Here is a 12738-nt window from a genome sequence, read left to right on the forward strand (position 1 = left end):
TGTCTACATACCACAACAGACCGATGCTGGCACTAAGACCCCCCTCAATGAGCTGTATTTCGTCATAAGCAAACAGGAAAACGCTCATCGAGAGGCGCCGCTCCTAGTGGCTGGGGACTTTAATGCAGGAAAACTAAAATCAGTTTTACCAAATTTCAGCATGTTAAATTTGCAACCAGACGGAAAAAAACTCTTTAACTCTCACCCTCCATTTGGCAAATCTGACTATAATTCTATCCTCCTGATTTCCTGCTTACAAGCAAAAATTTAAGCAGGAACCACCAGTGACTCAGTCAATAAAAAAGTGGTCAGATGAAGCAGATGCTGAGCTACAGGATTGTTTTGCTAGCACAGACTGGAATATGTTCCTGGATTCTTCCGATGGCATTGAGGAGTACACCACAGTAGTCACTGTCTTCATCAGTAAGTGCATCAATGATGTCGTCTCCACAGTGACCGTACATACATACCCCAACCAGAAGCCATGGTTTACAGGCAACATCCGCACTGACCTAAAGGCTAGAGCTGCCGCTTTCAAGGAGCGGGACTCTAACCCGGAAGCTTATAAGAAATCCCGCTATGCCCTCCGACGAACCATCAAACAGGCAAAGAGTCAATACAGGACTGAGTTCGAATCGTACTACACCGGCTCCGACACTTGTCGGATGTGGTAGGGCTAGCAAACCATTACAGACTACAAAGGGAAGCACAGCCGAGAGCTGCCCAGTAACACGAGCCTGCCAGATGAGCTAAACTACTTCTATCCTCGCATCGAGGCAAATAACACTGAAACATGCATGAGAGCACCAGCTGTCCTGGACGACTGTGTGATCACGTTCTCCGCAGCCGATGTGAGTAAGACCTTTAAACATGTCAACATTCACAAGGCCGCAGGGAAAGATGGATGACCAGGACATGTACTGCGAGCATGCGCTGACCAACTGGCAAGTGTCTTCACTGACATGTTCAACCTCTCCCTGTCCGAGTCTGTAATACCAACATGTTTTAAGCAGACCACCATAGTCCCTGTGCCCAAGAACACTAAGGTAACCTGCCTAAATGACTACTGACCGTAGCACTCACATCTGTAGCCATGAAGTGCTTTGAAAAGCTAGTCATGGCTCACATCAACACCATTATCCCAGAAACCTTAGATCCACTCTCATTTGCATACCGCACCAACAGCTCCACAGATGATGCAATCTCTATTGCACTCCACACTGCCCTTTCCCACCTGGACAAAATGAACACCTATGTGATAATGCTGTTCATTGACTACAGCTCAGCATTCAACACCATAGTCCCCTCAAAGCTCATCAGTAAGCTAAGGACCCTGGGACTAAACACCTCCCTCTGCAACTGGATCCTGGACTTCCTGACGGGCCACCCCCAGGTGGTAAGGGTAGGTAACAACACATCCGCCACGCTGATCCTCAACACAGGGGCCCCTCAGGGGTGCGTGCTTAGTCCCCTCCTGTACTCCCTGTTCACTCATGAACGCGCGTCCAGGCACGACTCCAACACCATCATTAAGTTTGCCAATGACACAACAGTGGTAAGCCTGATCACCGACAACGACGAGACAGCCTATAGGGAGGAGGTCAGAGACCTGGCCGTGTGGTGCCAGAACAACAATCTCTCCCTCAACATGATCAAGACAAAGGAGATGATTGTGGACTACAGGAAAAGGAGGACCGAGCACGCCCCCATTCTCATCGACGGGGCTGTAGTGGAGCAGTTTGCGAGCTTCAAGTTCCTTGATGTCCACATCACCAACAAACTAACATGGTCCAATCACACCAAGACAGTCGTGAAGAGGGCATGACAAAACCTATTCCCCCTCAGGAGACTGAAAAGATTTGGCATGGGTCCTCAGATTCTCAAAGGGTTCTACAGCTGCACCATTGAGAGCATCCTGACTGGTTACAACACCGCCTGGTATGGCAACTGCTCGGCCTCTGACCGCAAGGCACTACAGAGGGTAGTGCGTACGCCCCAGTACATCACTGGGGCCAAGCTTCCTGTCATTCAGGACCTCTATACCAGGCGGTGTCAGAGGTTAAGCCCTAAAGATTGTCAAAGACTCCAGCCACCCTAGTCATAGACTGTTGCCTCTGCTACCGCACGGCAAGCGGGACTAGAGTGCCAAGTCTAGGTCCAAGAGGCTTCTAAATAGCTTCTACCCCCAAGCCATAAGACTCCTGAACATCTAATCAAATGGCTATCCAGACTATTTGCATTGTCCCCCCCCCTCTTTTACGCCGCCGCTATTCTCTGTTATTATCATGCATAGTAGCTATAATAACTCTACCTACATGTACATTTTACCTCAATTACCTTGACTAACCAGTGCCCCCCACATTGACTCTGTACCGGTACCTCCTGTATATAGTCTCGCAGTTGTTATTTTACTGTTGCTCTTTAATTACTTGTTCCTTTTATTTCTTATTTTTATTCTTATTTTTTCAACTGCATTTCACTGTAAGGTTGTATTCGGCGCATGTGACTAATGAAATTTGATTTGATTTGATTTAATAAGCTGAGCTTCTCAGTAATTTTATCTTCACCTCACACAGTAAGTAAACTATGTCAGTTTTTTTAACATCAATTGCGAATTATATTAGTTCCTCAATTCTCACAGTATTTCAAAAATCTTTCCAACACTCTCCCCCTCGATAATGATCAAGCCTCGGTGTGAAAGAGCAAAATATTATAATCTGGAAACGTCACAGAATACTTTTTCCTTGTGCAAAAACAGCTGTCTGTCCCGAGTTCACTCCTGCTGTAAATTCTGAGGGACTGGAATAGGCTAGTTGATACAATGTTGCTAGTTCGCTAGTAACAATTGATCGGTAGAAATGTTAGGATTAATTGTAAGCTTCCCCAAACTTGAAACTCATGCACCACCTATGAAGTGATTTGTTTGACAATCAGATGAAAACACCATGACTGGTTGTGTTCATAACACATTAAAAGGTAATACATTTTCCGAGTTAAATTACACATTTACTAAAAAACCTATTGAAAAATGTTTTGCATGTGGACATAGGAGGTCCCGTGAAAAAAAAACTGCCCCCCTATGGAAATCAAATGCCTGTCCAAGTCATTAGTTCTGGCGCCGGCCCTGCAACACTAGCAGCCTACCGTATTTAGCCTAGGCCTACAACTCAATGTAAAGTCCCCAATATAAAACTTCACTTCGGCTACTTCTATAAATTGCATTGCCTACTATCATGTGTAGGCTACAGACGATCTCTCACAGTCACAAATCTCCAAACTGTCTTTGTGGCACTGGCTCAAAATATAAACTGAAGTTACTCACTGTTAACTAAATGGCTGATTGGCTACAACATGGTCGTCACTAGTCATAAACCCAGACTATTTTTACTATTTGTCTTTCATAAACCTTAACACTAACCTTAACCACGCTGCTAACCTTATGCCTAACCCTAAACTTAAATTAAGACCAAAAAGGCACAAACCAAAAAATCCTGAATATTTACGATATAGGTATGGACCATTTTGAATTTGTGTCTACAAACGCGCTCGAGAAAATAGACATTTGCAACATTGTTCCATTATGTTACAATAACAAAAGCGAGTGCACAAGCTTGACTCAGATTCCTGGGGATTTGATCAACCTCGGCTCTATCCATGGTGCTGACTCTCCGCTACTAGGCCTATATTTGCTTGTCTATTTGTTTCGTGAAAAATCTGAGATGTTCCCTGTGACAAAGTAACCACAATAAGCAGATTATCATACAGTACAAACAGCCTAAACCTTCGGAAATTCCCCTGATAGCCAAGTGCAAGGTGAGCGAAAAGGGCCAACAAGCTTGCTGACATCTTTCAGTCAAAAGTAAGCTAAAACGAATGTACACAGAACAAAAATATAAATGCAACATGCAACAATTTCAAAGATTTTACTGAGTTACATATATATAAGGAAATCAGTCAATTGAAATAAATAAATTAGGCCCTAATCTATGGATTTCACAGGACTGGGAATACAGATACGGATCTGTTGAAAAAAAGGCAGGGATGTGGATCAGAAAGCCAGTCGGTATCTGGTGTGATCACCATTTGCTTCATGCAGCGTGACACATTTCCTTCGTATAGAGTTGATCAGGCTGTTGATTGTGACCTGTGGAATGTTGTCCCATTCCACTTCAATGGCTGTGCAAGGTTTGCTATATATTGGCGGAAACTGGAACACGCTGTTGTATACATTGATCCAGAGCATCCCAAACATGCTCAATGGATAACATGTCTGTTGAGTATGCAAGTCATTGAAAAACTGGGATAATAACTGATAAATTGCAATTGTGTTTGTTGTCTGTTGTTTATGCCTGCCCATACCATAAATCTACCGCCACCATGGGGCACTCTGTTCACAACATTGACATCAGCAAACCGCTCGCCCACACAATGCCATACATTCTTTCTGCCATCTACCCGGTACATTTGAAACCATCGAAGGTGAGCATTTTCCCACTGAAGTCAGTTACATCGCCAAACTGCAGTCAGGTCAAGACCCTGGTGAGGACGACGAGCACGCAGATTAACTTCCCTGAGACGGTTTCTGACAGTTTGTGCAGAAATTCTTTGGTTGTGCAAACCCACAGTTTCATCAGCTGTCCGGTGGCTGGTCTCAGACGATCCCACAGCTGAAGAAGCCAGATGTGGAGGTCCTGGGCTGGCATAGATATACTTGGTCTGTGGTTGTGAGACTGGTTGGTTGGACGTACTGCCAAATTCTCTAAAACAACATTGGAGGCAGCTTATAGCGGACGTTCCTTCAGTCAGCATGCCAATTGCACACTCCCTCAAATCTTCAGACATCTGTGGCGTTGTACTGTGTGGCAAAACTGCACATTTTAGAGTGGCCTTTTATTGTCCCCAGCACAAGGTGCACCTGTGTAATGATCATGCTGTTTAATCAGCTTCATGATATGCCACACCTGTCAGGTGGATGGATTATCTTGCCAAAGGGAAAATGTTCAAATAAGCTTTTTGTGTGTATGGAACATTCATTTCAGCTCATGAAACATGGGACCAACACTACATGTCGGGTTTATATTTTTGTTCAGTATAGCTTTAGGCTGTAGGCTAATAACCTCATAATATTTTAGGCCTACATTTAAACTAGGCTACATCAACAATTTGTGTGGTGACTTTGACATAACTTTGAGTTGATTAAATTATGACAAATTGGCTACAACAAGAAACCATTCAATTCCTGTCCATAAATCTTAATTTTTCAGTGGTATAATCAAGTCAGATTTTTTTCGCTGGTATTATACACTGAGTGTAGAAAACAGTAAGAACACCTGCTGTTTCCATGACATAGACTGACCAGGTGAATGCAGGTGAAAACTATGATCCCTTATTGATGTCACTTATTGATGTGTTAAATCCACTTGAATCAGTGTAGATGAAGGGGAGACAGGTTAAAGATTCATTTTTATGCCCTGAGACAATTGAGACATGGATTGTGTATGTGTGCCATTCAGAGGGTGAATGGGCAAGACAAAATACTTAAGTGCCTTTGAACGGGGTATGGTACTAGGTGCCAGGCGCACCGGTTTGTGTCACGAATATGCTGGGTTTTTCACTTTCAACAGTTTCCTGTGTGTATCAAGAATGGTCCACCTCCCAAAGGACATCCAGCCAACTTGACACAAGTGTGGGAAGCATTGGAGTCAACATGGGCCAGCATCCCTGTGGAACGCTTTCGACACCTTGTGGAGTCCATGCCCCGACAAATCCAGACTGTTCTGAGGGCAAAAGGAGGGTGCAACTCAATATTAGGACGGTGTTCTTAATGTTTTGTACAGTCAGTGCATGCTTTTAAATAGCATTTCTGGTTTGAACGGGAATAGCGCAATATTACCAGGATGATTGCAATTTTATTGGGAAGGACAATTGGTAGATTTTCGGGGAAACATTAAACCCTGGTATTGACTAAAAGCTTGGGATTTATATTCAGAGCTCCACACTGAGTGATATTGACAGTAGTGCCAATGTGTGAAAAATATAACTGTACACGCACATGCACACACTCAGATGTATGCACACTCAAACACACGCACATGCACACACAGATAGACAGACAGACAAGCACACACATATTCACAAGCACACACACTTATGCACACAAAATCAATACAGCTGAAATATTCTCATACAGTTTGGATTCCAACATTACCCCATCTCTCTCTCTTTCTTTCTCTCTCTCTCTCTTCCTGTTGGCTTTGTCTATATTCATCCATCTATCTGCCTTGGTCTGCCCTCTGCATGTGTGTCCATGCAGATCTGCTGAGAAGTGTTTGAGCATTCTTTCTCCTGTCAGAGCTGTGTGGGAGGGGGACAGCCAGGCGTTATGCCAAATGGAGTACAGGTGGGTCTTGGGAAAAGAGATTTTGAATTTAGATCTAGGCGCTGGACTGCTGAAATAATAGAATTCGTGGCAAAGATACAGCTGGGATCACTGGTGCAGATCACCTTACTGTGGAAAAGAGACTGATAGCCGCAGGAAAGCAAATTAACATGTGTTAGCCATCTGGAGAACTCACCCAAAACAAGGTGCATCCTCTGAGCTCAGACAAAGGAGTAATTTTACTTTTTGAAAAGCTTTGCTCTGTATTCTCGACTGCACATTAATTTCCAAGCTGTTGTTTTCCTTTGAGTTGCCAGTACTGTACAATCTGACTGGAACACAGATTAGTTACACAATAGTATTCCTCTTGTTGTGCTTTGCCTTACAATGCAGCAGTATTACACAGGCTAAATTAGTTACATCGCACTGGGCACACACTAGCTTGGAGAGAGCGCACTGGGCTATGAGAGCGCACTGGAGACACACGGCGCAGAGCCGCATAACCTGGTGCATGACTAGTCACTCTCTCCCCACGGTAAGCACGGGGAGTTGGCTCAGGTCTTTAACCTGACTCCGCCAATCTCCCCGTGCCTGCTTCGCTGACTTGCCTCCTCATATCGCCGCCGCTCTGCTTTAGCTGCCTCCAGTTCCTCCCTTGGACGGCGATACTCCCCAGCCTGCCTCCAGGGTCCCTTACCGGCCAGGATCTCCTCCCATGTCCAGGAGTCCCTTGCACCACGCTGCTTGGTCCTTTGGTGGTGGGAAGTTCTGTCACGGCCGTCAAAGGAAGTGGACCAAAGGGCAGCGTTGTGAGCGTACATTATCCTTTTATTATAGAAAATGACGCCAACAAAACAACAAACAAAGAAAACAACCGTGAAGCTCACGAGGGCTAAGTGCCACAAACACAAGTCAACTTCCCACACAGAAAGGAGGGAAAAGGGCTACCTAAGTATGGTTCCCAATCAAAGACAACAATAGACAGCTGTCCCTGATTGAGAACCATACCCGGCCAAAACAAAGAAATACAAAAACATAGAAAATAGAACATAGAATGCCCACCCAAATCACACCCTGACCAAACCCAAAATAGAGACATAAAAAGCTCTCTAAGGTCAGGGCGTGACACGTGGAAACAACATGGAAAATACATTGGATTTAAAAAAAAGTAATTAACCATTACTGTTTTCATCTCATTTCAACCAACGTTGTAAATTAATTAGGGTACAACTTGAACTTTAATACATTGACTTAACCTGACTAACATGTTGTTACAACAATCTTATTTCAAAATAATCAGAACTACACTATATATACACAAGTATGTGGACATCCCTTCAAATTAGTGGATTTGGCTATTTCACCCACACCCGTTGCTGTCAGGCTATATCACCGCCTGGTACAGCAACTGCACCGCCCACAACCGCAGGGCTCTCCAGAGGGTGTTGCGGTCTGCCCAACGCATCACCGGGGACAAACTACCTGCCCTCCAGGACACCTACAGCACCCAATGTCACAGGAAAGCCAAAAAGATCATCAAGGACAACCCACCCGAGCCACTGCCTGTTCACCCCGCTATCATCCAGAAGGCGAGGTCAGTACAGGTGCATCAAAGCTGGGACCGAGAAACTGAAAAACAGCTTCTATCTCAAGACCATCAGACTGTTAAATACTGTTAAATAGCCATCACTAGCGCATTAGAGGCTGCTACCCTATATACAGTACATAGACTTGGAATCACTGGCCACTTTAATAATGGAACACTAGTCACTTTAATAATGTTTACATATTTTGCATTACTCATCTCATATGTATATACTGCATTCTATCCTATTCTACTGTATCTTAGTCTATGCCGCTCTGACATTGCTCTCCCAAATATTTATATCTTCTTAATTCCATTCCTTTACTTCAGATTTGTGTGTATTGTTAGATATTACTGTTAGATATTACTGCACTGTTAGAGCTAGAAACACAAGCATTTTGCTACACCCGCAATAACATCTGCTAAACACGTGTATGTAACAAATAAAATTTGATTTGATTTGACAGGTGTATAAAATCGAGCACACAGCCATGCAATATCCATAGACAAACATTGGCAGTAGAATGGCCTTACTGAAGAGCTCAGTGACTTTCAACATGGCACTCTCATAGGATGCCACCTTTCCAACAAGTCAGTTCGTCAAATGTCTGCCCTGCTAGAGCTGCCCCGGGTCAACTGTAAGTGCTGTTATTGTGAAGTGGAAACGTATAGGAGCAACAACGGCTCGGCAGCAAAGTGGTAGGCCACACAGGACTGCCGAGTGTTGAAGTACGTAGTGCATAAAAATCGTCTGTCTTCGGTTGCAACACTAACTACCGAGTTTCTAACTGCCTCTGGAAGCAATGTCAGCACAATAACTGTTCTTCGGGAGCCTAAGATCACTATGCACAATGCAAAGCGTTGGCTGGAGTGGTGTAAAGCTTGCCGTCTTTGAACTCTAGAGCAGTGGAAACGCATTCTCTGGAGTGATAAATCACACTTCACTGTATGGCAGTCCGCCAGACGATTCTGGGTTTGGCGGATCCCAGGAGAATGCTACCTTCCTCAATGCATAGAACCAACGGTTTGGTGGAGGAGGAATAATGGTCTTGGCCCCTTAGTTCCAGTGAAGGGAAATCTTAACGCTACAGCATACAATGACATTCTGACGGTTCTGTGCTTTCAACTTTGTGGTAATCAGCATAACAATTCCCCCGTGCACAAAGCAAGGTCCATACAGAAATTGTTTGTCAAGATCAATGTGGAAGAACTTGACTGGCCTGCTTAGATTCCTGACCTCAACCCCATCAAACACCTTTGGGATGAATTGGAACTCTGACTGTGAGCCAGGCCTTATCTCCCAACATCAGTGCCCGACCTCACTAATGCTCTTGTGGCTGAATGGAAGTAAGTCCCTGCAGCAATGTTCCAACATCTAGTGGAAAGCCTTCCCAGAAGAGTGGAGGCTGTTATAGCAACAAAGGAGGGACAAACTCCATATTAATGCCCATGATTTTGGAATGAGATGTTGGACGAGCAGGTGTCTATATACGTTTGGTCATGTAGTGTATGTATACGTTGTAATAAATAGAAATTGCACGTATATTTGTTTTATTTAATTAATCTTATATTCAATATTTATTGGATGAAATTATGTTGAATTTCATATTTGATTAGACATGTTATTTGACCTTGTTTCAATGATAATAGTAAAATGGTACGTTTGAATTCACGTCATTGTTTCAATGTCATGCCATCAACCTAAATAGAGGTATATTAAAATAAAATGTGATGCACAGTCCAACGATTCCTGCCTGAACAGTGACTTTTACTGGTATATGAGGGGTAATGCAATTCAGTAAGAACAAGTCTACCATCTAAATGCCTGCCTTTATGTACCCTGCTTAGCTTTGGAATACTAGCTGTTTTCAGTTGAGCTAAGCTGTGATGTCAAAACATTTAGACACTGATCTGCTTCCATACTCATTTGTGTAGACTACCTAAATAACATTGAATAGTTAAAAGTAACTCCTCTAACTTTTCTTACACAAGCTGTATGTGAAAGTAAATAAGATGGAAACCCTACTGGTTGATTACTTTTTTTCAAGTCCAATGTATTTTCCACGTTTTCCACGTTTTCCACGTTGATTCAACATCACATCTCAGTATCACAATAACCAACCACGTGTATGTGACCAAGAAATTTGATTTGATTTGACATTTGATTTGATACCTTGACAAATTACATTGAAACAAAGTTGATTCAACCAGTGTGTGCCCAGTGGGATAGCTGTTTAGACTGGCAATCTCTGTTGGCTCAAAGGTAACATAGCCAAACACTTGTTGTTTTTAAAAAGTAGCACTTCGTCCAATAAGTGGCATGTCCTAATGTCACATATTTATTGGCCAAGAAGCGGTATTTCCCACGCTTTGCTTTGATTGGACGGAGAAGGGAATCTGAGGATACTGAGTATTGTTTCCAATTGGACTGGCAGAGAGACAGACTTTTTCCAGTATCCCAGTTTACCATTCCCTTTTACACATTGCATTTACAAAAAGTAACTCCCATATCACTCGAGGGACACCAAAAGCATGCACACATCTGCTAATATAATTTGAGTTGTATTTTACCAGGGATGGCCCCTTTTGGAGTTAAATTAATGTTTATACCAGCCAAGTATTAAACTACAGATATTAACACGTACACAAACACAATACGTGGCACACATAGTTGGGCACATTGCACATGAAACAGGAGAATTAAAGAAGACACTGCACATGAAACAGGAGGAGAATTAAAGAAGACACTGCACATGAAACAGGAGGAGAATTAAAGAAGACATTGCACATGAAACAGGAGGAGAATTGAAGAAGACATGTCAACACCTTCTTTTACAGTCAGACTGAGGGAGAATGGTGAGGTTGGGTATCTGGTGTCAGCTTATACCATGTTTAATTAAAGTTCCTGGTGAAAGGACTAGACTACATGTTGAGACAAGGAAAATAATGGCAGTATGGCCTAAAGGCAACTATGACTCACTGGTATTATTTTGGCATTGGGAGTTATGTTGGGCTTCAGCCTTCTGTCTCCCGACTATTGGCTGAGAGTGTTGTACTGAGGGCCTGTCTGTATCACGTGCTGCTGCTCCGCTGCAGTGTCACAGAGACATGTCAAAGACATCAGGTTTCATACCATTCCTCTGCATCAGCCCTCCTGTCAATGTTTGGGCTGGTGGTGTCGACCATAACATTTTTAAAACATGGTGTACCATCCACCCTGAGTTTTGTGAACGTATAATTGTGTCTACACTGTGTCCCTGGGTGGTTTTATGGCTGAATAACAAATCATTATAATGTGTAATTCAGCATCAGGAATTTTTTCTTAAGAGTTTTTAATTAATAGAGTTCTAATGTAACAGCCAAGTTTGAGCAATTACAATATCATCTTAAAGAAAACAATCAATAACAGCATCATTTAGCTCAGAGGAGAGGTCTGTTATCTCGGAGGACTGGGGATATCTGTAAGTCATTTGGGGAAATCTGTAAGTAATTTTCCTGTAATCAGCTGTCTGCCCACTCTTTAATTAATGTGGATCTGAGCGATGACATTTCCACGGCTCATTAACGAGCCACAGTGTACTTTGGGGAGACGGAGTGGACTACACGGGGGCAGTGGGAAATGAACATGTATCACACAGAGTTCCATGACATCCCTGTCTAACCAACAATATCAGCAGTCTACTGGGAGCAGCATCTAATGGGATACTGCTACTAGCTTACTCTCCAGCACATTGAGCTGATAGCACGTCTTAATGAGTTTCAAATGAATCTGCTCTTCCAGCCACCACAGATTTCTACACTCCCCTAAATTTAAGAAGACTATAAATATTTCAGTATGTAAATGACCTTGTTCCAAGTCGTTAGAGTTACAAATTATTTTCCCACTATTGAACAAAGATAATATTACTCTCTGAACTGGTATCTAGCTATTGACCCATGATATTGGCTTCAAGCACAGTTAAAGTATTTTATATGTACACTGAATATAAATGTGCTCATAAGGTTATCTTGACTGGTCTACTTACAGGAAAGGTCACATGCTTGTTGCAATATATCATTTTTTGTGTTTCAGTCCACTGAGGCTGTGGGTTCTCATTGCTGGATCACTATAAGTAAGGTCTCTATCCCACAGGAGTCAACATCATTTCTGCAAGAGAGTCATGCATCGTAATGTCTGTACGTAATGATGACACCACACTTCTCCAGCATGCCAGTGGTCATCGAAGGTGAGCATTTGCCCACTGAAGTCAGTTACGACGCCGAACTGCAATCAGGTCAAGACCCTGGAGAAGACGATGAGAACACAGATTAGCTTCCCTGAGACGGTTTCTGACAGTTGGTGCAGAAATTCTTCAGTGTGCAAACCCACAGTTTCATCAGCTGTCCGGTTGGCTGGTCTCAGACAATTCCCCAGGTGTGGTTACACGTGGTCTGCGGTTTTGAGGCCGGTTGGACGTACTGCCAAAATATCTAAAACGACGCTTATGGTAGAGAAATTAACATTTTATTCTCTGACAGCAGCTCTGGGTGACATTCCTGAGGTCAGCATGCCAATTGCTCACTCCCTAAAAACTTGAGACATCTGTGGCATTGTGTTATCTTGGCAAAGTAGAAATGCTCACTAACAGAATGTAAAAAAAACATTGTACACAAAACTTGACAGAAATAAGCTTTTTTGTGCTATGGAACATTTCTGGGAACATTTATTTCAGCTCATGAAACATGGGACCAACACTTTACATGTTGTGTTTTGTTCAGTGTATTTTTGTCCATT

The sequence above is a fragment of the Salvelinus alpinus genome, chromosome 15 (assembly GCF_045679555.1).
Source record: "Salvelinus alpinus chromosome 15, SLU_Salpinus.1, whole genome shotgun sequence".
NCBI lineage: Eukaryota > Metazoa > Chordata > Actinopteri > Salmoniformes > Salmonidae > Salvelinus > Salvelinus alpinus.